This window comes from Aquarana catesbeiana, linkage group LG10, assembly GCF_042186555.1.
Source record: "Aquarana catesbeiana isolate 2022-GZ linkage group LG10, ASM4218655v1, whole genome shotgun sequence".
NCBI classification, from domain to species: domain Eukaryota; kingdom Metazoa; phylum Chordata; class Amphibia; order Anura; family Ranidae; genus Aquarana; species Aquarana catesbeiana.
The window spans coordinates 155,830,613-155,853,060 of record NC_133333.1 but is presented as its reverse complement, the minus strand read 5'-3'; positions in this window follow the sequence as shown (position 1 = coordinate 155,853,060).

Genomic DNA, 22,448 nt, shown 5'->3' with positions numbered 1-22,448 from the left:
GAAAAGCAGGAGGCCTCACGATACTCCTCTCTTGGGGTCGGAAAACCTCGCAAAGCAGCAGATATGGATGGAGAGGAGGTAACAGCTGCAACCTTAACCCAGGAAGAGGCCAGTGGTGGTGAGTCCTCTTCCGTTTTGAATGTGGTGAAGTAAGAGGGGTCTTGCCTATGACACACACAAAGTCTTAGGAAACTGGTTAACTGCTGTCTCTGCTCAGGGGGCTTACAAGATGAAGGGCAAAAATCCCCCTCCTCCCAGGTCCAAAAGATGTGGGAACTGTAATGATAAGCTCCCACAGGACCATGTGAAACCTTTTTGCTATAGGTGCATACAGAAACTGTCTAGTAAGGAAACCTCATGGGTTATGAGGGACTTCCTTGCAGTACAGTCGGAGATGCTTTCTACCCTCCAGTCTATTAAGACAGCTATAGCACCTAAAGCGGAGGATAGAGAAATCCTGTCCTCTAGAGAAGGCACTTCCTCTCAGGAAGGTTTTTCAGACAGGGGTCAGAAAACTTCGCAAGGACCCCCTTCCTCTGTCACTTCGGGAGTTGAGGAGTTTGAGGACCCAGAGGAGGACTCATTAGAGGAAGGTGTAGACGCTGACAGCCAGGATAGTGACAGTCCTAGAGCTAGTAGCCACCTCTTTCCTGTGGAAGACATGGGGCAGTTACTTAGGGCGATCTATGCCTCTGAGGATATCCCAGAACCTCCGGTTCAGGCGTCGGCCCTGGACAAGATGTACAGGGGTTTGGGAAAGCCTCAGTCCAGGGTGTTCCCAGTTCATCAGGCCCTAAAGGAGGTGATTTTGAGAGAGTGGAAAGACCCGGAAAGAAAGGTTCTTAGACTCAAAACTTGGAAGAGAAGGTTTCCCTTTGGGGAGGAAGAAGAGCAGAAATTCTTTAAAACCCCTAAGTTAGACGCAGCTCTGTCGCAGGTTTCTAAAAAATCTGACTTTTCTTTTGAGGATTCAGGGAACCTAAAAGACCAGATGGGCGGAGGCGCTTTTGCGCAGAGCATGGGATTCCAATGCGGCTGCCATGGCTCCTGCTCTGGTGTCAGCATGCGTGGCAAGAAACGCGGATTCATGGTTAGGCAGACTTTCCAACCATGTTTCTGAAGGCAGTGATTCCAAAGAAATCAGACTCGCTAGAAATAATAGGTAAGGCTGTGGCATATTTGGCAGATGCGGCTGTGGAGTCTGTCAGGAACACAGCCAAATCTGCGGCCCTCCTTAACTCCGCAAGAAGGGCAGTCTGGGCCAAATCATGGGAAGGGGACCATATGTCTAGATCAAGGCTATGTGGTTTGCCTTTTGAAGGTTCACAACTCTTTGGACCTGGCCTGGATCAGGTGCTGTCAAGGTCAGCCGAAAAGGGGAAAAAAGTTCCCGGTTAAAGCTAAAGGAGAAAGGGGCGGGAAGTTTTTTCGTCCCTCCTCTAACCAGGGTCAATTCAAAGGAAAAAAGGATGCGAATAGAAGGTGGAGAAAGGGAAAGAGTGCACAAAAAGGTAGTCTGCTCTTTTCTGGACCTAAAGACGCCACCAAGCAGTCTAAGTGACGCCAGCATCAGGGTAGGGGGGAAATTGTCCCACTTTGTCCCTCAGTGGAAGAGGATCTCCAAAAGCCCCTATATCTTGCAGATTGTAACAGAGGGATATCGTCTGGAACTTTTCTCCCCTCTCCCTCAAAACTTTTTTTCTGACCCATCTCCCCAAGGAAACTTCAAAAGCTGCGGGGCTGTTGGACAGCTTGCAAGGATTGGCATTCCAGGAGGTGGTCATCCCCGTTCCACCGGATGAGCTTTACCAAGGGTTTTACTCCCATGTATTTGTCGTACAAAAACCGTCAGAGAAATTTCGCCTGATATTAAATCTCAGGAAGTTGAACAGGTTTTTGCGACAAAAGAGCTTCCGGATGGAGAGTATATACACGGTGCGCAGGCATCTATTAAGGGGTGCGTTCTTAACCACGATAGATCTAAGGGATGCTTACCTTCCTATCTCGATCACCAGGGAACACCAGTCCCTGCTGAGATTCGCAGTCCTTACGAGTGAAGGGATTCAACATTGGCAATTCCGAGCTCTTCCGTTTGGATTGGCTGCAAGCCCAAGGATCTTCACAAAGGTCCTGGTGGAGGTTGTAGCTTACCTACACCTACAGGGGGTGTCCCTTATACCCTACCTAGACGACCTTTTGGTATACGGGCAATCCCTAGAGCAGGTGGAAGTAGATGTAGGCAGAGTGATTTTTTTCACTCTGGAGTCCTTGGGCTGGATAGTAAACAGAGAGAAATCTTCTCTGGCACCGTCCCAAATAAAAGTGTTCCTGGGATATCTGGTGGATACAGAGGCTCAGAAACTGTTTCTTCCAGAGGAAAAACGGTTAAAGGTGGTTACAGCAGTATCCTCTTTAAAAGAAGCCAGGGAGTGCTCTCGCAGGCATATCATGAGGGTTCGAGGTCTAATGACCTTGTGTATTCCAACGGTTCCTTGGGCTCAGCTCCACTCCAGGGAGCTGCAGTTCTTCCTTTTGTCCTCCTGGGACAAAAGGAGAGAGTCATTGGATGCAAGAGTGTCTATTCCAACAAGAGTAAGGACCTCCCTAGATTGGTGGCTGGATCAGGACAAGCTCAGGGTGGGTCTACCCTGGGACCAGTGGCATCCCACAAGAATCACTACCGATGCAAGCTCTTGGGGTTGGGGCGCTCACCTGGGGGATATCCAGTCACAGGGGGCCTGGACGCCTTCTCAGGCAGGGGACATCCTCCAACCACAGGGAACTCCTGACGGTGGGCCAGGCGTTAATATCCTTTGGAGACAGGATTCAGGGCTTAGAGATCCAAGTCCTGTCAGACAATGTGACAACGGTCTCTTACCTGAATCGTCAGGGGGGCACCAAATCCAGGAAACTACTGAGTCTAGTCCTGAACATCTTAAACTGGGCCGAAGAGAATCTTCAGTCCATATCGGCGGTTCACATAAGAGGAACCGCCAATGTGGTGGCAGACTTCTTAAGCCGGCAACCCATCCTCCAAGGGGAATGGGAGTTAAATCAGGAGGTCTTTCTCCAGATAAGTCAGAAGTTCGGGATTCCGGATATAGATCTTTTTGCCCACAGAGGGAACAAAAAAGTGGATCGTTTTTTCTCTCTCAACAGAGAAGGGGGATCCCAGGGAGTGGACGCTCTGTCTCAGGACTGGGACTTCCGTCTAGCATACGCCTTTCCCCCACTAGTCTCCATACCACGGGTCTTACAAAAATTAGCCCGCTCATATTGCGGACTGATCCTTATAGCCCCATGGTGGCCAAAAAGGACCTGGTTTGCCACTCTGAAAAAGTGGTCAATTTCTCCTCCGCTCCGTCTTCCAATCAGACGAGATCTTCTACAGGGGCCAGTCCTCCACCCCGACCCGGGATTCCTCAAACTGACGGCATGGTTCTTGAGGAGGAGATCCTTAGGGGCAAGGGGTGCTCTGATAGGGTAATTGAGACCCTCTTGGGCAGCAGGAAGCTGGTCAACAGGAGGATCTACTCCAAGGTGTGGAATTGCTTCTCACAGTGGTGCCGAGATAAGCCTTCAGTACCAGTGGTACTGGAATTTTTGCAAGCAGGGGTGGATCAGGGGATTTCCCCGAACACCTTGAGAGTACAGATAGCAGAGTTATCTGTATTTTTGGATCAGAGGCTCGCACTAGAACCTCTGATTAAGAGATTTCTTCTGGCAAGGGAGAGGGTAACCCCTGTCAGGGTGAATGTATTTCCTCCATGGAATTTATCTCTGGTTTTGGAGGTGCTGACGAATGCGCCCTTCGAACCAGCACAAGAGATTTCAGTTAAGTTTTTGACTCTTAAGTTAGCGTTTCTGTTGGCCATAACCACGGCCAGAAGGGTGAGCGACCTACAGGCCCTGTCAGTTAAGGAGCCTTTTCTGTTGATTCTGGAGGATAGAGTGGTTCTTAGACAGGATCCACTATATCTTCCCAAGGTCGCATCTAAGTTTAATAGATCTCAGGAGATCACTTTACCCTCCTTCTGTGATCCAAAAAATGAGAAGGAGAGGAAGATTAATTAATTAATTAGATGTCAGGAAATGTTTATTGACATATCTAGATAGAGTAAAGGACTACAGAAAGTCAAATCATCTTTTAGTTTTGTTTAGCGGCCCTAGAAAGGGAGGGCAGGCTTCTAAATCTACTGTGGCTAGGTGGATTAGGCAGACAATAACTGGCCTATGAGCAGACCGGTTCCCCAGTACCAGGGAACCTTAAGGCCCACTCAACAAGATCCTTGGCGGCCTCTTGGGCAGAGAGAGCTGGGGCCTCGATAGAACAGGTCTGTCGCACAGCCACTTGGGCGAAGCAGGATACCTTTTTGAAACACTATAGAGTGGAACTGCTGTTGCCCCAGGATCTGACATTTGGAAGAAAGGTGCTACAAGTGGTGGTCCTGTCCTGAGGTAGGCCTTGAACTCCTTGTCCATCCTCTCAGGTTATGCCGTCTTGGAAGATGACTAGAGAAAATTGACAGTTACTTACCGATAACGGTTTGTTTTTCTAGGATATCTTCCAGGACGGCAGGCCTACTTCCCACCCATGTTTTAATATAAGTACTACGGGAAGAGTTTCTCTCTGTCACCCGGATAACCTATTACTTTGGGAGAACTGAGGTGCAGGGGGAAGGGAGGGGCCTTTTAACCTTGTATGTTGATTGTGTTTCCTGTCAGGTGGACCAGTCATCTCTTAGGTTATGCCGTCCTGGAAGATATCCTACAAAAACAGTTATCGGTAAGTAACTGTCAATTTGTTTTTTGCACTATAAAAGAAAAGACCGAAAATTCTGTTAAAAAAAAAATGCATTTTTCTTTGTTATAAAATTTTGCAAATTTTTGTAATTTTTCTTCATCAATTTTGGCCAAAATTTATACTGCTGCATATCTTTGGTAAAAATAACCCAAATCGGTGTATATTATTTAGTCTTTGTGAAAGTTAGTGTCAACAAGCTATGGTGCCAATCTCTGAAAATTGATCACACCTGATGTACTGACGGCCTATCTCATTTCTTGAGACCCTAACAAGCCAGGAAAGTACAAATACCCCCCCCCCCCCCCCCCAAATTACCCCTTTTTGGAAAGTAGACATTCCAAGGTATTTAGTAAGAGGCATGGTGAGTTTTTTGAAGTTGTAATTTTTTTCCCGCAATTCTTTGCAAAATCAAGATTTTTTTTTTTTTTCACAAAATTGTTATTAGCAGGTTATTTCTCACACACAGCAGAGGGATAGCACTAATTACACACCAAAACAAATTCTACTACTCCTGAGTATGGCGATTCCACATGTGTGAGACTTTTACAGTGTGGCCACATACAGAGGCACGACATGCAGGGAGCACCGTCAGGCGTTCTTGGAGCATAAATTATACATATAATTTCTTGATTACCTCTTACACCTTTTGAAGGCCCTGGAGCACTAGGACAATGGTAACACCCCAAAAATGCCCCTATTTTGGAAAGGAAACAACCCAACGTATAATCTGAGGCATAATGAGTCTTTTGAATATGTCGTGTGTTTGTGTGTTTTTTTTGTTTTATACACTATAACACATAGCATGTACATACCAAAAATTGCACCCCAAAATAGATTCTCCTACTCCTCCTGAGTATGGTGATACCACATGTGGGAGACTTTTTCCATAGCCTGGCAACATACAGAGGCCCAACATGCAAGGAGCACTGTCAGGTGTTCTAGGGGCATACATTTCAAATCTAATTTGACTACCTATTACACTTTTGTGAGGCCCTCTAGTGGCATGGATGAGAACCGATGTTGCATGGATGAGTATTGCTGAGTTTGGATGGCTGGCTGAGCATGGATGAGTATTGCTGAGCATGGATGGATGAGGCTGCAATGGACACAGATCAGCGCTTTGGGCACTACAGATCCAGCCCACAGCGCTGCTGCACCCGACCTCTCCGCTCACACTGTACTGAACCTGAACCGGTACAGAGGGGAGAGAGGAACCGGACATAACGCCAGTTTGTTTACAAGTGATCGTTCCGTCAATCGACGGAGCGATCACGTGGTAAACAGCCGTGGTCAGAGGACCCAGCGGTCACGGTTATCCCCGGGTGCGCGAGTTATCGAGCCACGCTGTAGCTGTCATTCGGCTATGGCGCGGTCGTTAAGTGGTTACATTTTTTTTTTTTTTTTTTTTTTGGCAGGTGTGTGTGTATGTGTGTGTGTGTGTGTGTGTGTGTATGTATGTATATATGTGTATATATGTGTGTGTGTGTGTGTATATATATATATATATATATATAATATATATATATATATATATATATATATATATATATATATATATATATATATATATATATATATAAAAAATCATGTGTTGCTGTCTAGGAATAAAGGCTGTGGTCGTGTGCACCATAGGATGCTATTGCTTACCACCATCTGAAAGTGACCAGCTGTTTTTTTACTTTTTTTTTTTTTTTTCCCCTAAGGAAGGTCCAACAAAGATCCATATGAGCTAAAAACAGAAGCAACCAACAGTAAAAGGAGGTTAGAAAAGCTTGCTAGTGGAGTCGTTGGCAGGAGTATATAAAAGAAAATGCAAATGTCAGTGCACATGTTCGTTGAGACAGTGATTTACAGAGATTTACTAAAACTGGTGCACACAGAATGCAGCTCTGCATAGTAACTAATTCGCTTCTAGCTTGAGCTCGTTCAATGAAGATTTGACAATAAAACCTGGAAGCTGATTACTATGCACAGCCTGCACCAGATTCTGTGTGCGCCAGTTTTAGTCAATCTCCCCCAGTGTATTTGATAAGGCAGATGAGAACATGCAAAGCGGTCATGTGGGAGCTCCCTCCCCCTTGCGGTGGATTTTCTAGCAGCGCTTGTCCCTCTGCCAGCCTCCCCTTGCTCTTTTCTACCAGGCTCCTGTCTGCTGCCCTCTTTCCCTATTGGCCCTCTTTCCTTCTGGCCTCATCCTCTGCCATTCTCCTTCCCCCTCCCCCCGTGGGACTGCTGCTGGTCTGTAGAGAGGGCCTGTGCGGCTTTTTTTTTTTTTCTTTAGGCATGGAGAGCCTAGGGGGTGCAGGGGTCCCCCTCTTTGGCTCTCCGTGCGGGATGTGTGGCCGGCGCCTTCTCCTCTCACGGCTGATATTTTCTTAGTGTCTGACTCGGCGGCCATTGTCCTGTAGCCTGCAGACAGCCATTGCGTCAGATCTGTTTAGGTTCTCTGTACTGGAGGACGGCTGGTGCCCATTTTCTTGCAGCACTGTTAGGAAGCTTCTGGCGGTCCTAGGTGTAGGCGGGGTGTCCTCTTTTGAGCCTGGTGCATGTCGCCATGTGGATTTATCCCCTCAGCTGGACAGATGGACCGCGCACAGCACTGCTCCTCAGAAGTCTGGGTCGGTGGTGGTGAGTCCTACTGGTGTCCTGATTTGCTCAGGTAGTGGGGTGTTTTTACTTCCTTTCCCTCGTGGGAGCTCTGTTCGTGGCAGTGTCCGGTCAAGCGCGGGGCACTTCTATGGCATCCGAAGCAGGTGCCCCTTCCCCCTTGGCGACTGCTAGCTCCTCTGGGTCTGCTATTCCCCTTGAAGCTTTGTTGGCGGTCCTGGAATCCTTTATCTTCCGGATTGAGGTGGCGTGTGGGTGTAAGGCAGGTAGAAAATGACCCCTACCTTCTCCTTGCTTAGGGGAGGACTCTGAACCAGAGTTGAGCTCCGCTGGTGCTGAAAACCTCCAGAAGTTCGTGTTGCGCCTGGCCCCACACTTAGAATACTTTGGGCTGATTCTTGACCCTGTGTGGGCAAATGTTCTTCCGCCGGACAAACTTCAGACTCCGTTGTGCTGTTGCTGCTGTCCCGCAAGTGGTCAACACTGCGTCTCTGTATGCGGGTCCTGGGCCTCAAGGTGTCCACCTTCGAGGCAGATCCTTGTGCCCAGTTTCACACTCTGGCCCTGTAGAAATATCTTATCCAAGTGGGACAGATCGCCGACGTCCTGGGATCCCTGACCAAGTCCTCGCTCCAGTCTCCAGCCCTTCAGGTCGGGAAGCAGTTTCTTCCTCTCCATTGGAATGGTGATCATGACAAATGATAGCCTGGCCGGCTGTGTGTGTGTTTTCAGGGCCTTCAGTCTGCCCAGGGCCACTGCACATTTGAGGAGGTTTGACTAACGATCAATGTTCTGGAGTTGCGTGCGATCAGATTTTGCCGATCCCCCCATTAGACAGGGCTTCTTCATTGACGCCCAGTCAGGATCCAGTCGGACAATGCCATGGAGGTGGCCTTTGTCAATCATTAGGGAGGGACAAGGAGTTCGGTAGCAGCGCTGAAGGTGTCTCACATTCTTCGGTGGGCAGAACTTCACGTGCCGGCTCTCTCCACCGCCTGCATTCCAGATGTAGAAAACTGGCAAGCGAACTTTTATTTGAACTACATCAGCCACCAGTTGCTAGATCCAGGGAGAGGTCTCTGCACCCGGAGGTGTTTCATCTCATTTGCCTGCAATGGGGCACACTGGATGTGGGTTTTCTGACTTCCTGTCTCATCAGAAGGTGCAGTGATTTGTGGCCAGAGTGAGATCCCTTGGCGGATGCGATGGACAATCTGGTGGTGCCGTGGAGTCATTATCGGCTCATGTATGCCCCCCACGCTTCCTCCTTGTCTATTGCACAGAGTTGAGGCAGAAGGGATACTGGTTACTCTAATAGCTCTGTAATAGCTCTGGCTCAATTTGTTTCCCCAAGGATAAGGCAGTTCTAGGTCTGCAACCCTCTTTTAACCGAACATAAAATATCTGATCTTTTAATCCTGTAGTTAAGTCATTTGATGTAGGGTAATCTCTAGACCATTCAAAAACTGCGCAAAAATATTTTTCGGATTTCTACCAACTTGGAAAATAAAATATCTTGCTGTACAGTACAAGACACACAAGCTGAGTATTCATAGACCCTGGTGTGCGGAACTTGGTGTCAGACCCTGGCCACCTTCACTAACTTGTGAAAAATGACTGGTCAAACTCACACCATGCTGTCACTAATACGTGACAATGCTGCTCTCAGCCTCAACCTGCACAATGATTTTCCAGCTTGCGGGACCACAATCCAAGTGCCAGCAGACAGTGATGGTTGCTGGGTATGGTTAAATACGCAGTTACCCCTTTTATACCCAAAATCGGTCACTGCTGCCGGATATTGTAAATATCAAAAGTTCACAATAACAATTATGACTAATCACCACCACCCCCCTCTCAAAATAATTACATTTTGTTGCTTTGGAAATTAAGACCCTTTCATTTTTATCTGGCTGTACTTAGTGCAACTTATAACATAACATGTTCTAGATCTAACACCAGCATGTTAGAAAAAAACTAAACCGAATCAGAGTTGGAAAAAGGATCACCCCCTTGTGTCATTATTTTGTTGGATCACCTTTAATTACAGCCTTTTGTCTTGGGGACATGTCTTTAGTAACTTTGCACATCTAGACTTTGCAATATTTGCCCACTTTTATTTGCAGAATTGCTCAAATTCAGTTAAATTTGATGGTGACCGTTTGTGGACTGCAGTCTTCAAGTCATTCCACAGATTTTCAATGGGGTTTATGTCTGGACTCTGACTAGGCCATGCAAAGACAATCAACTTTTTCTCCAATCACTGTGTGGTCAGTTTTGCTGTGTGGTTTGGATCATTTGTCATGTTGGAAGGTAAACAACTTTCTGGTAGAGGGCAGCAGTTTCCTCAAGAATTTGATGTTATTTTGCCCCCCCCCCCCCATTTTTATTCTATCTAGACAAGTGCTTTGGTCCCTGCTGCAGAGGGACTCCCCTATAACACCTCAGTGCATTACTGTAGGAATAGTGGTGTTTGGATGGTGAGCTATATTGAATTTCTGCCACACATCGTCTTGGTGAGGGCAAATCAGTGTTAGTCTCATCTGACCATAACATCTTTTTCATAAATCATGGGACAACGAGTCAGGCTAATATTCATTACTTGCTGGGTTATACTTCATCTCCAGGTGAATGGACACTGGTAGACCAAATGTCTTTAGACAGGAAGTGATTCTCCATATAACCCCCTCCCATACAGGAAGTACTTCAGTTTTTTTTTTTACCAGTGTCTGCAAGGTGTATGGCATGGTTTGTTTGAGCTCTCCAGTCCCACAAACGGTTCTTAAATTAATCAAGGGCTTGATTAGATCAGATCCATTTGACACAGGTTTTATACGCTTAGATAAATGGTACCCGAGCCTCGCAAAAGACTCAAGATCCTGTAATGCGGCCTCCGGATGCTGGACCCTGTCAAGTGGAATCCTGGACAACACAGCGCTAAGGCATTCCTGCAGGGTGCTGTACAGGTCTAAGGGAGTGGACCCTAAGCATTAAAAGGGGTACCCAGTCCTTGAAAGTCCTCAAGTGACAGAAACCGCTGTGATGGGTGAAGTTTGGGCTCTTAGTTTCTAAGCTGCCCTGCGCCTGGATGGGTAAGTGAAACCTCTTTACTTATTGTGGGGTGTCCCACTGATTGTAACAATCAGTCAAGCTAGCTAGAGGCTGGATACCTGTGTGGTGACCACAACACCTGTGCGGTGACCACAACGGTGCGCCATTTCGCCTTGGTTCACCATGGTGCACGTGCGTTTGCAAAGAGTGCTGCTGTGCTCAGCAGTTGTTTGGTGGCCATGGCGTACGTGCATTTGCAAAGGCGCCGCTGGAATTTATCTGGGAGCATGAAGATTTGCATCATACGTGAATACAGCCATGCCTGTTCGCCGGTACCCACGCACGTACTTGCGTACTCATGGACAGAACATTCCAGCGCACAGCTAACTTCTAGTGGTTAATTTCTCCTTACCTGGGTCACGTGAGTCACCAAGTGTTTCTTGGCAGGCTAAGGTGCAGGATTGTTGCATGGGGGCTTGGTGAGCCCTATTAAAGGGTCTTCCTTCTGAGGTGTTTTAATACTACGCTCAAGTACTCTCCTTTTGTGGCTAGTAAATGTCTTCAAAAAAGAGGAGCAGGACTAACACTACAGGGAAGGGCACACCTATGTCGTCAGTAGTTCCTAATGAATCGTATTGTATTCCCTGAAGGACCAGAGGCTTCCGAGCAATCTGAGTCGCTGCGCCTATCTGGTATTGTGCCTATAAGTCAACGCTGCTGCTTCACCCTTTATCACCAAGCATGAACTGTCCTCGACCCTAGCTAGGTTAGAGCACAGGATTGCTGGCAGGATTGCCACACGGTGGCAAGAAGCGTGACAGATTCCCCTCCCCCTGGAGTCTCCTAGTTTGGAGCAGGAATGGGTTGAGGATGGGGAAGTGCTCAGGATTATGTAGAGGGCCTGGCGGATGAGTCTGCTTCCAAGCAATCTGGACAAAAACATATCCAGTTGATGTCTGCCTCTCTGTCGCAGAGGCTTTTCATCCTGACTCTGACCAAAATGGTTCGTTCAGCCTTTTAAGTTGCCTCTTGCAGAGGTGACTTTGCCCCCCTGGTCCTCTTTGGGATCCCTGAGGCCTCTTTAGGCCGCACAGGCATTCCCCTTACATCCTCTGTTGGAACAGGCGGTGTATGCTGATTGGGAACATCCTGACAGGATTTTTGTTCCTCCTAAGAGGTTTTCCCTTTTTATATCCCATGGATGAAAAGTTTGTTAAAAAATGGAGCATGGCAGCCGTAGATGCAGAAGTCTCTTCCTTTAAAAAAGAACTTTAACTTGTCGGTAGACAACGCACAGGGCTTGAAAGACCCTCTTGACAAGAAATTGGAGTCATTAACTGCTTGCCACCCGACCACCGTCAAATGACGGTGGGGCTGTGTGGCTCTCGTTCTGGGACGACATCATATGACGGCGTCCCAGAACAGCCGCTCTCGCACGCCTGCGGGGGCGTGCAGCGCGGCAGTTATGCCGTGTTGCTCAGACACGGCGCAACCCCGATATCTGGAAAGAGCCGTGTCCGCGGCTCTTTAACCATGTGATCGGCTGTGTCCAATCACAGCTGGTCACATGTAAACAAGGAAGTGCCGGTAATCGGCGCTCCTCGCCTCACACTGACAGAGTGTGAGGAAAGGAGAGCCGATCAGCGGCATTTCCTCACAGGGGACAGCTAGGAATGTAATCAGGGCACTGATTACAATATTGTAAGATGGTGTCACAAATCAGTGCCCACCAATGCCAGCTATCAGTGGCAGCAATCAGTGCACACAAGTGCCACCAATCAGTGCTGCCCATCACTGCTGTCAATCAGTGACCATCAGTGCCGCCTATTAGTGCCTGCTCATCAGTGCCACCTCATCAATGCCCACCAGTTCAGCCTATCAGTGCCGCCTCATCAGCGTACATCAATGAAGGCGAAAAATTACTTGGTTACAAAATTTACTGACGAAAGTAAAAAATTTTTATTTTTTTTTCAAAATTTAGTTTTTTGTAAAAAAAAAAAATAAAAACCCAGCAGTGATTAAATACCACCAAAAGAAAGCTCTTTTTGTGTAAAGAAAATTATAACAAATTTGGTGTACAGTGTAGCACGGCCGTGCAGTTGTCATTCAAAGTGCAACAGCGCTGAAAGCTGTCGCACTTTGCCAAATGGCTTGGGCAGGAAGGGGGCGTAAGTGCCCGGTAGGCAAGTGGTTATAGGTTTCCTCTTTGGCCAGTTCAGACAGCTTTTGCAGCAATTGGTATCTGCCAGTCTGTAAAGGATCAGGTCAAACTGCCTAACCAGGAGGATTATCTGCCTGAAAATAAGATGGATATTCCTTGAGCGCTATGTTTTTTTGCTGTTAACGCCTTAAAAGGATTCAATACAGCAGGTTTCTCATTTGGCTCTCTTGTCTGTACATATGCACAGACTTTTGTGCCTTAACTGGTCAGCCGAGCTTCCTTGTGAAAAGTTATTGGCAGGTTTCCCTTTTTCATGGGGAACGTTTATTTGGTGATCATTTGGACAAATATATCCAAAAGATTTCCTGAGGGAAGAGTTCTCTATTTCCTGTGAAGAAAAGCACCAGGCGTCCCTCGTTAAAAACTTCAGGGGCTGCTTCCTCAAATATCTCAGCACCAAGGCAGTTCTGTCGCCAACAGGACGCTAGGGCCAGGGGCAAGCCACAAGGCCAGGGCCAGAAAAAGCCCTGGGTCAAAAATTCTTCTGAAGCCAGCACCAAGCCCTACTGTTGAGGGGTTGCCCCCACTCCAGGTGGGGGGAAGGCTGCTGCACATTTGGGGAGCGATAATTCAGGACGAGTGGGTCACCTCAATTGTATCCTGCGGTTACAAGCTGGAGTTGCAAGGGGTTTTTAAGATCCAGCATTCCCTCGGATCCTCCAAAAAGACTTTATTGCGTCAGGCACTACATCATTTGGTGCATCAAGGAGTGATTATACAGGTTCCTGTATCCAAAAGAGCGAACCTGCTTTACGGTTTAAAAACCAAACTCGGTCACAAGTCCCATTTTTGGACCTAAGATCCCTGAACCAGTATGTACTAATCCAGTCCTTTTGGATGGAGTCTGCTCAGTTGTAGCCTCGCTCCACATGGAATATTTTTTAGCCTCCATCTATAGGACACGTATTTACACGTACCTATCTTTCAGCCTCATTAGAGGTTCCTGCGATTTGCAGTAGAGGAACGTCATTTTCTGTTTGTGGCTCTACCCTTTGGGCTCTCCAGGTGTTCACAAAGGTCCTAGCACCAGTACTCGTGCTTTTAAGGGCCCAAGGGATCCTGGTGCTTGGGTATCTGGACGACCTCCTGCTCAGAGATCACTCATTACAGGCTCTAGAACAGAGCATAAAATGCACAGTGCGGTATTTAACCACTTCCCGCCCAGCCAATAGCAAAATGATGGCGGGCAGTGGTTCAGTTATCCTGACTGGGCGTCATATGACGTCCAGCAGGATAACAGCCGCTGTGCATCGCGGCGATCGGTGGTGCGGTGTGTCAGTCTGTCACACCTCTACACCGATCTCGGTAAAGAGCCTCTATCTCTGATGAAGGCTCTTTACCACGTGATCAGCTGTGTCCAATCACGTAAATGGGAAGAGCCGTTGATCGGCTTTTCCTCACTCGCGTCTGATAGATGCGAGCCTATCGGTGGCCCTCCTGACGGGGGCACTCTGCGCCGATTGCTTATCAGCGCAGCCCCCCGTGGATGCCCACACTGGACCACCAGGGATGCCCAAAACAGATGGATGCCAGTAAGTGCCCAAATAACGCCAATCAGTGCCCACACATCTTGCCAGTCAGTGCCTGCCAGATGTCTCATCAGTGATGCCCAGCAGTGCCATCCATCTGTGCCACCCATAAGTACCCATCAGTGCTGCCTATCAATACCCATCAGTGCCAACTCATTGGTGCCACCACATCAGTGCCCATTAGTGCAGCCTCATCAGTGCCTGGCAGTGAAGGAGAAAACCTTTATTTACAAAATTTTATAACGAAACAAACTTTTTTTTTTTCTTTTTTCTTTTTTCAAAATTTTCAGTCTTTTTTTTTTTAGTTGTGCAAAAAATAAAAATGCCAGCAGTGATCAAATACCACCAAAATAAAGCTCTATTTGTGGGAACAAAATGATAAAAAATTTGTTTGGTGCCCTATGCCCAGTTCCATTCCAGGCCTCTACAACAATACATCTTGTTGGCTTGGAACAGGGGAGGACAAACCCTGGATTATCCAATGTTCTTATCTCCTCGGGCACGCTTAAGCCTAAACTGGTGGTTGCAGGATCAGAACCTGCGAAAGGGAAGATCCTTCCTCCCGGTAACTTGGACAGTACTGACTACAGATGCCAGTCTCTCAGGCTGGGGAGCGACCCTAGAGGGGCTCACAGCTCAAGGGAAATTGTCAAGGACAGAACAGATCCTGCCCATCAATTTTCCTGGAATTATGGGCAGTACGACTGGCCCTATGGTCATGGACGGCGGAGTTTCAGGGCTGCCCTATCGGGGTTCTGTCCGACAATGCCACTGCAGTGGCCTATACAAACACCAAGGCGGTACCAGGAGTCGTTCAGCTCTGATGGAGGTGATCCACATACTAGCTTGGGCAGACGGACATGTGCCGATTTTCTATCGGCAGTCCATATCCCAGGAGCAGAGAACTGGCAGGCAGATTATCTCAGCCGCCCCCAGATCTGCCCGGGGGAATGGTCCCTGCACCCAGAGGTGTTCCAGGAAATTTGCCAACATCGGGGATGGCCAGAGGTCGACCTACTGGCATCCAGGTTCAACAACAAACTACAGCATCCTCTGGCAATCAGAGCAGATGCTCTGGTAATTCCATGGAGCCAGTACTCCCTGGTTTATGCTTTCTCTCCGATCCCTCTCCTTCCACATTTGTTGCGCAGGATTTGGAGAGAGGGGGTTACAGTCATTCTGGTGGCACCAGCCTGGCTCAGAGGGCCCTGAATTATGAGACTGACAATAGACGGGCCATGGCCGCTTCCACGTCGCCCCGATCTACTGTCTCGAGGTCCTATATTCAACCACAATCTATAGTGTCTAAATTTGACGCCATGGCTATTTGAAGCCAGGGTGTTAAAGGACCGTGGCATCTCGGGACCAGTGGTGTCTATCCTAGTGAATGCTAGAAAAGCTGTCGCTAGGAAGATCTATCATAAGGTCTGGAAGACTTGTATTGCTTGGTGTGAAGCCAAAAAATGGCATCCTCGGAAATACGTGATTGGGAGAATTCTCTCTTTTCTACAGTCAGATGTGAAAATCAAATTTGTCTTTGAGTACAGAGGTCAAGTTTCGGCCCTATCATTATTCTTCCAAAGGCCTTTAGCCTCCCATTCACTGGTCCGAACCGTTATGCAGGGGACAACTTGCTTGCTTCCCCCCCATTAGGTCACCTATGCATCCCAGGGACTTGAACTTGGTGCTGTCTGTGTTACAGAAACAACCATTTGAACCTATCAAGGAAATTCCATTAGACTTGCTGTCATGTAAGCTAGCCTTCCTGATGGCTATCACCTGGGCTAGAAGTTGGCAGCCCTTTCATGCACGGAACCATACTTGATCCTTCACCACAACAGGGTCATGTTACGACCTGTTCCATCCTTTTTGCCAAAAGTGGTGTTGGCCTTTCATTTAAATCAGGACATTATTTTGACGCCTTTTTTCTTTCAGCCTCGTTCGACGGAAGAGAGACTGCACTTCTTGGACGTTGTCTGGGCAGTCAAGGTTTATTTGTCTAGATCTGTGGTGATCTCAGGATCAGTCTCCTTTTTTGTTTTTTTTATCAAAAGGACCCAAGAAAGTGCAGGCAGCTTCCAAAGCTTCCATTGCCAATTTGGTCCGAAAATGAGTCGTTCAGGCATACGGTCTGAAATGTAAAGCTCCTCCCTTTAGGGTGAGAGCTCTTTCTACCAGGGGTGTAGGACCCTCCCTGGGCTTTTCGCCATCAGGTATCTGTGGCTCAGATTTGTAAGGCTGCTACCTGGTCTTCAGTGCATACGTTCACAAATATTTATCAAGTGGGTGTTTGAGCAGCCGAGTATTCGGCTTTCGGCCGCAGCGTACTGCGGGCTGCCGTATAAGTTCTGATGGCTATTGTTTGGCAGGGTGTCTCCCTCCCCCTCAAGGCTATTGCTCTGGAACATCCCAGCAGGTAATGAATATTAGCCTAACTCTGTGTCCCATGATGTATGTAAAAGAGGAGATGCGATTGATTTATTTATTTTTTTGTCATACTTGCCTGTAAAATCTTTTTACTTTAAGTACATCACGGGACACAGAGATCCCTCTCCTCTTTTTTTGAGGATTCAGTGCTTGCTACAAAACTGAAGTACTTCCTGTATGGGAGGGTTTATATAGGGGATCACTTCTTGTCTAAAGACCTTTGGTCTACCACTGTCCAGTCACCTGGAGACTAAGTATAACCCAGCAGGTAAGGAATATTAGCCTGTGTCCCATGATGTACTCAAAGGATTTTACAGGTAAGTATGATGAAAAAAATCCTATTTTCCATCTGGTCTTAATCTTCAAGGTATGTTTTGACAAAGCTCAGTTGTGACTGCATGTGGCTTTTTTTTTCTTCCAACCCTCCCGTACAAGCCACATTTGTGGAGAATTTGTGATATTGTTGTCGCATGCACACAATGACCACTCTTTGTTATAAATTCTGCAACTTCTTCAGGATTGCTGCAGGCCTCTTGGTAGCCTCTCTGACCAGTTTCCTCCTGGCTCTTTCATCCAGTTTGGTGTGATGTCCTAATCCAGGGAGGGGCTGTGTTGTACCAAATGCCTTCCAGTTCCTAATAGACTTGATTGTGCTTATACGCATTGATAAAGCCTTTTTGGGAAAAAAAAATTCTACCCATCTCCTGACTTGTGCCTGTCCACAACTTTCTCAGAGATCTTTTGACAAAAATATGCACGGTCACTGTACTAATGACACTGACTGGGGAGGGATTAAACATCTAGGGCAATCAAAGGGTTAATTCTTTGCCTCGAAATACAAAATCCATCCCTAAACCCCTCCCCCCCCCCCCCCCCATCAGGATCCGCAATGCTGACCACACTAGAATCATACTAGTTTGGAGACCCTGAATTTATGATGGAGCGTCTAGATGAAGGTCAGATGGATTTCTCAGCGATGACCCGTAGAGAATGTGCAGAGATCCATTGAATGAGTCGTCTTAGGTCAAGAGTGGGGTTTTGTTTTGTTTTTGTTTTTTTTCCCCCTCTCTGTGAACTTTCCTTTTTTTATTCCCAAAATTCACTTATCTAAGCACTATCTTAAAAGGTGTGGTTCAGAATACTTGTCCAGATCTGATTGAAAGGAATTTCTATTGATTACACAACCGTTTATTTAGGTGTTGACTATATTTGTCCACCAAATGACACTCCTAGACCAGGAGTTCCTATTTAATCCCTGGAAACAAACTTGGATTTACTCAGATCAACCCTATCCTGGGATGTCCTATTTGTATCCATGGGTTAATTCTAGATCCTAGTACCCTCATAATAGGATGGATGAGGTCCTGGTGTAAATAATATCACTTGTGATCTTAATTTTTAATATTCTTTCATTCTTTAATCATGGGATATTTGCTAAAGATGCTTGACTTATCAAGATATCAGTTTTGAGGCACTAATTATTGACCCTCAATAAACATCTGAATAAGTATCACATTTATCCTTTTCGATCTCCCTTCTGAATAATTCATATTATGAAATCATAATGGTTTCCTTTTTATTTTTTTATTTTTTTTTAAGTGTTACGACAATAACCAAGTTCGGTACCTGGTAACTGGTAACTCCTTTTCTAGGAAGTCTTCCAGGGCAACATCTGAGAGATGGGGTTCCTCCCATCTAACAGAAAACACAATGTCCACCATTTATAAAACATTTGCACATACCATGCCTCAGTAAAATGAAAGCACTGAAGAAACAAGCGCTTACAACTCTTTTTTCACCTGAGACAAAATCCCCCCCCCCCCCCCCCTTTTTTTTTTTTTTTTCTTTTTTTTTTCTTTTTTATGGGAGGGGAACGAGTGCTGCCCTGGAACACTTCTAGAAAAGGAGTTACCAGATACCTAACTCTGTTTTCTTAAGTTGTTTTCCAAGGCAGCATCTGAGAGAATGTAGCAAGGAATACTTATGGCAGGAGGGGATGGGGGGGTGGGGCATTCACTGCCTGGAGAACTCTCCTACTGCAAGTTTGATCTTGACTGGATGAGCGGTCAATTCAAAAGTGCCTTGCAAAGGTTTTAAAGCTTGACCAATGCGCTGCCCTGCTGATCTGATCTGGCGTAGCCCCCTGCTTTTTCTGCAAAAGAGACAACCCATGATTTGGTGACCCCATGATTTGGTGGTGCTGGGCTGTGATGCCTTTAAGTGGAGGTAGGCTTTGAGACTGATACAGAGTATGCCAGTGCAATGCCCATCTTAATTCATCTTGTTATTGAGCTCTTTGAAGCTTGTTGTCCTCTATTTCTTCCTGAGTATAGAACGAATAGAGATGAAGCCTTCCGTGCGTCTTTGGTACTTTCCAGGTAGGCTACAAGGACTCTCCTGACATCTCATTTGGAGTAGGTTTGCTGCTATTAAGGTTAACTGGAAGGGAGGCTATGATGTCCTGTGACACACTGATAATAAAAATATACAATATTAGCATAGGATAGTATATTTGTGTCACGAGTCCTTATAGTGATCATGTACAGGTTTCCGATTCCTGCAGTCAGCAGTCCCATATTGTTTTGTATTTATATGGGCAGCCTCTATTAATGTATAGGAAATTTCTTGTAGGGTCACGTTACGTCCCATTTTCCAAGCTGTGATGGTTGGAGGCTCTGGTCTCATCCATTTTCGGGCTATGGTTTTCCTAACCGAGAGGAGTGTTTCATGGAGAAATATTTTAGTGTATTTGTCTAGGACGTCAGGGAATATCTCCAAGGAGACATTGTTTTGGTCTAGCACTAAAGGTGAGCTCATAGTGTCATGCAGGAAGGTCATGATTTGTTTCCAAAGGCCCTGTGTCTTTGGGGCAGGACCATATGAGGTAGAAGAACGTGCCCGTTTCAAGGCCGCACATTGGGCATGTGGTGGATTAATCTCTATTGCATCTGGCTAACCAGAGAGGGGTAAGATATGGCCCGATGAGTATGTATATCTGGGGTAATCTGTCCGAGAGCTTGGGGGACACTGCCATGCAGGACTCCAATTCCTCTTCCCACTCCTCGTCCTCCATCGGTCCCACCTCCCCCTCCCAGCGGGGCTTCAGGTCGTATGCCAGTTTGGCAGAGACAGGTGTACAACCCCTGGCAAAAATTATGGAATCACCAGTCCCTGAGGATGTTCCTTCAGTTGTTTATTGTTGTAGAAAAAAAGCAGATCACAGACATGGCCAAAAAACTAAAGGCATTTCAAATGACAACTTGTCTGGCTTTAAGAAACGCTAAAAGAAATCAAGAAAAATAATTGTGGTGGCCAGTAACAGTTAGATTTATAGAACACTGGGGCCCCTGACTGAAAAAAAAATCAGTATGTATGCTGATGATACCTTGTTGTATCTTGCTGACTTCTGGCCCCTCCTTGGTCTCCAAACAATAGAACAATTTGGGATATTCTCTGGACTTAAGATCAACTGGGGAAAGTCTCAGATTCTGCCAATCGATAGTTTCCCACCCTCAGAGTCCCAGACCAACATGCACATACACATCTCCATTCTATTCTTTAGATTTCTACAGGTGCGATATGCGGCTCAAGCACAGTTCCCACAATCCTTCCACAACCTACCCCTATCATAGCAATAATTAAGAACACAGATCCCAAAAGGCTAATATCTTTCTACAACATGCTGCTTTCTACAACCCCTGGCAAAAATTATGGAATCACAAGTCCCTGAGGATGTTCCTTCAGTTGTTTATTGTTGTAGAAAAAAAGCAGAGTTTTGGCTATCATGTGAGTAACCCTTTTTGGCATGGCCCATTATGCCCAAATTTCCCCCCTTTCTGCTGATCTTGTTAGACTCTGAAACTATATTGCTTTTCATACATTTTTTTTTATAGAATTTAGATGCTTCTGGCTCCTGAAGAGTGGATTGAAGTCCATGAAACGCAGTGTCGGGCCTACCTTTGATGCATCAAACACACATTGACCAATTTTCAGATGTTTTTTACTTTACTACATGACTTTTATCTTGCTTGGGGGATTAAGATGCATAATTGTACCTACCCATGTACTATGGTTGTATATACATAGATTTATTGTCTATATGCAATTTTTTTTTTTTATGTTTAATGTATGCAATGCTTTTTTATGCCATGTTGATCATTGGTCCTTAATAAACATACATATGTTTGCACCTCTGAGTGTGATTGGGCTGCATCATGCGCACCTCATTCAAAGTCCCAACCTTCCCCCCTCTTTTTCATGATATTAAGGATGGGGGCGTGAAACTTTCCCTTGCGTCCCATTTAAAGTCCTAAGTTCGGTTTTCCCCCCCATTGCTAGCTGTTGGTTTTTGGTATAGTAATGCACCCATCTGATGAACTTAGGTCCAAAGCCATATCCCTCGCAAACATCTCCAGAGATATCTCCACTCCACTGAATCAAACTCCTTGGCTGTATCCAGTGTTACCACCACCTGTGTTCTGACATTGTTATGTATGGCTTGTAGATTAATAGTTTCCGAAGGTTAAATGAGGTATTTCGGCCAGGCATAAAACCTGCCTGGTCTGTGTGTATAAGGAACAGTATTACTTGATTAAGGCGAATGGACAGTACTTTGGGCTGATATTTTAATGTCGACTTGGAGTAGGGAAATGGGGGTGATAAGAATCTGGATACCCTGGATCTTTGTCTGGTTTGGGTCATGAGGACTATTGTGGCCTCCCTCAAAGATGGTGGTAGTGTAAAGGTCTCAAAGAGGTCACTGTAAAGGGCCAGTAGTTTAGGGGTAAGTATCTCATTGAAGTGTGAGTAGAACTCTATGGGTAGGCCATCCAAGCCTGGGGATTTGGACCTGGCAAAGCCTGCAACAGCAATGGCTATTTCCTCAGTGGGTAAGGAGGTGCCTCAAGGAGATTGACCTGGTCTTCAGTTAGTTGGGGTAATGAGATTTTTCTCCGAGGAAGAGGTTCATGGGCTCTATATCCTCAGGGACCGTTGATGTGGTATAGTTCCGCAAAAGAAATCCTGAACCTGGAGGTCACACTGGGGGGTCTTTGATTTGTTGGCCTCCGGGACCATGTAAACTGCATAACTGGGGGGCCTGTCCTTGCTATGTCTCTACGAACAAGATATACACTGAAGCGGCCATGGCGCAGCAAAGTGTAGCAAAAGAAGTGGGACTTTAATTCAATTAACAGTCCCACTTCTTTTGCTACACTTTGCTGCCATGGCCGCTTCAGTGTATATCTTGTTCTAGTTGACAGGGATGGAGGCACATGGTTCTACCCAGCCATACTAGCCTCAATTAAAGTCCCATTTTCCCAATCCCCCCCCTTTTTTCAATTATCTTGCTATGTACTAGGTATGCCAGTAGTTTGCCAGCCTTTTGCCCATGCTTGAATTGCTTCTGCCTGGTGAAAAATAACTTCTGTCTAGCTTTCTCGTACTGCAACTGGGTTACTAGTGTTATCTTTAGTTTAAGCAAGTTGGCATGTGTCGGGAATGGGTTGGTTGCATACACTTGTTCTGTGGAGGAGAGCTCCGCCGCTGCCTTATCAAATACTCCCGCAGGGTCTGCCTTGATCTTATTCATGTATGAGGTCAGGGACACATGGTGGTCGTTCTCTGAAAAGTACTGTCTCCGCTCAATTGTGAGTACATCGACTCCGGGTAGTAGCGACAGCCATAATGGGTTCAAGCGCCATACCCTTTTTTGTCAAGGGGGATACTTAATGTGATCCAGTAGGGGCTATGGTCTGATAGTAACCTGTGACCGAATGTCATTTCTCATAGTCACGGTACAAGTCTTTGG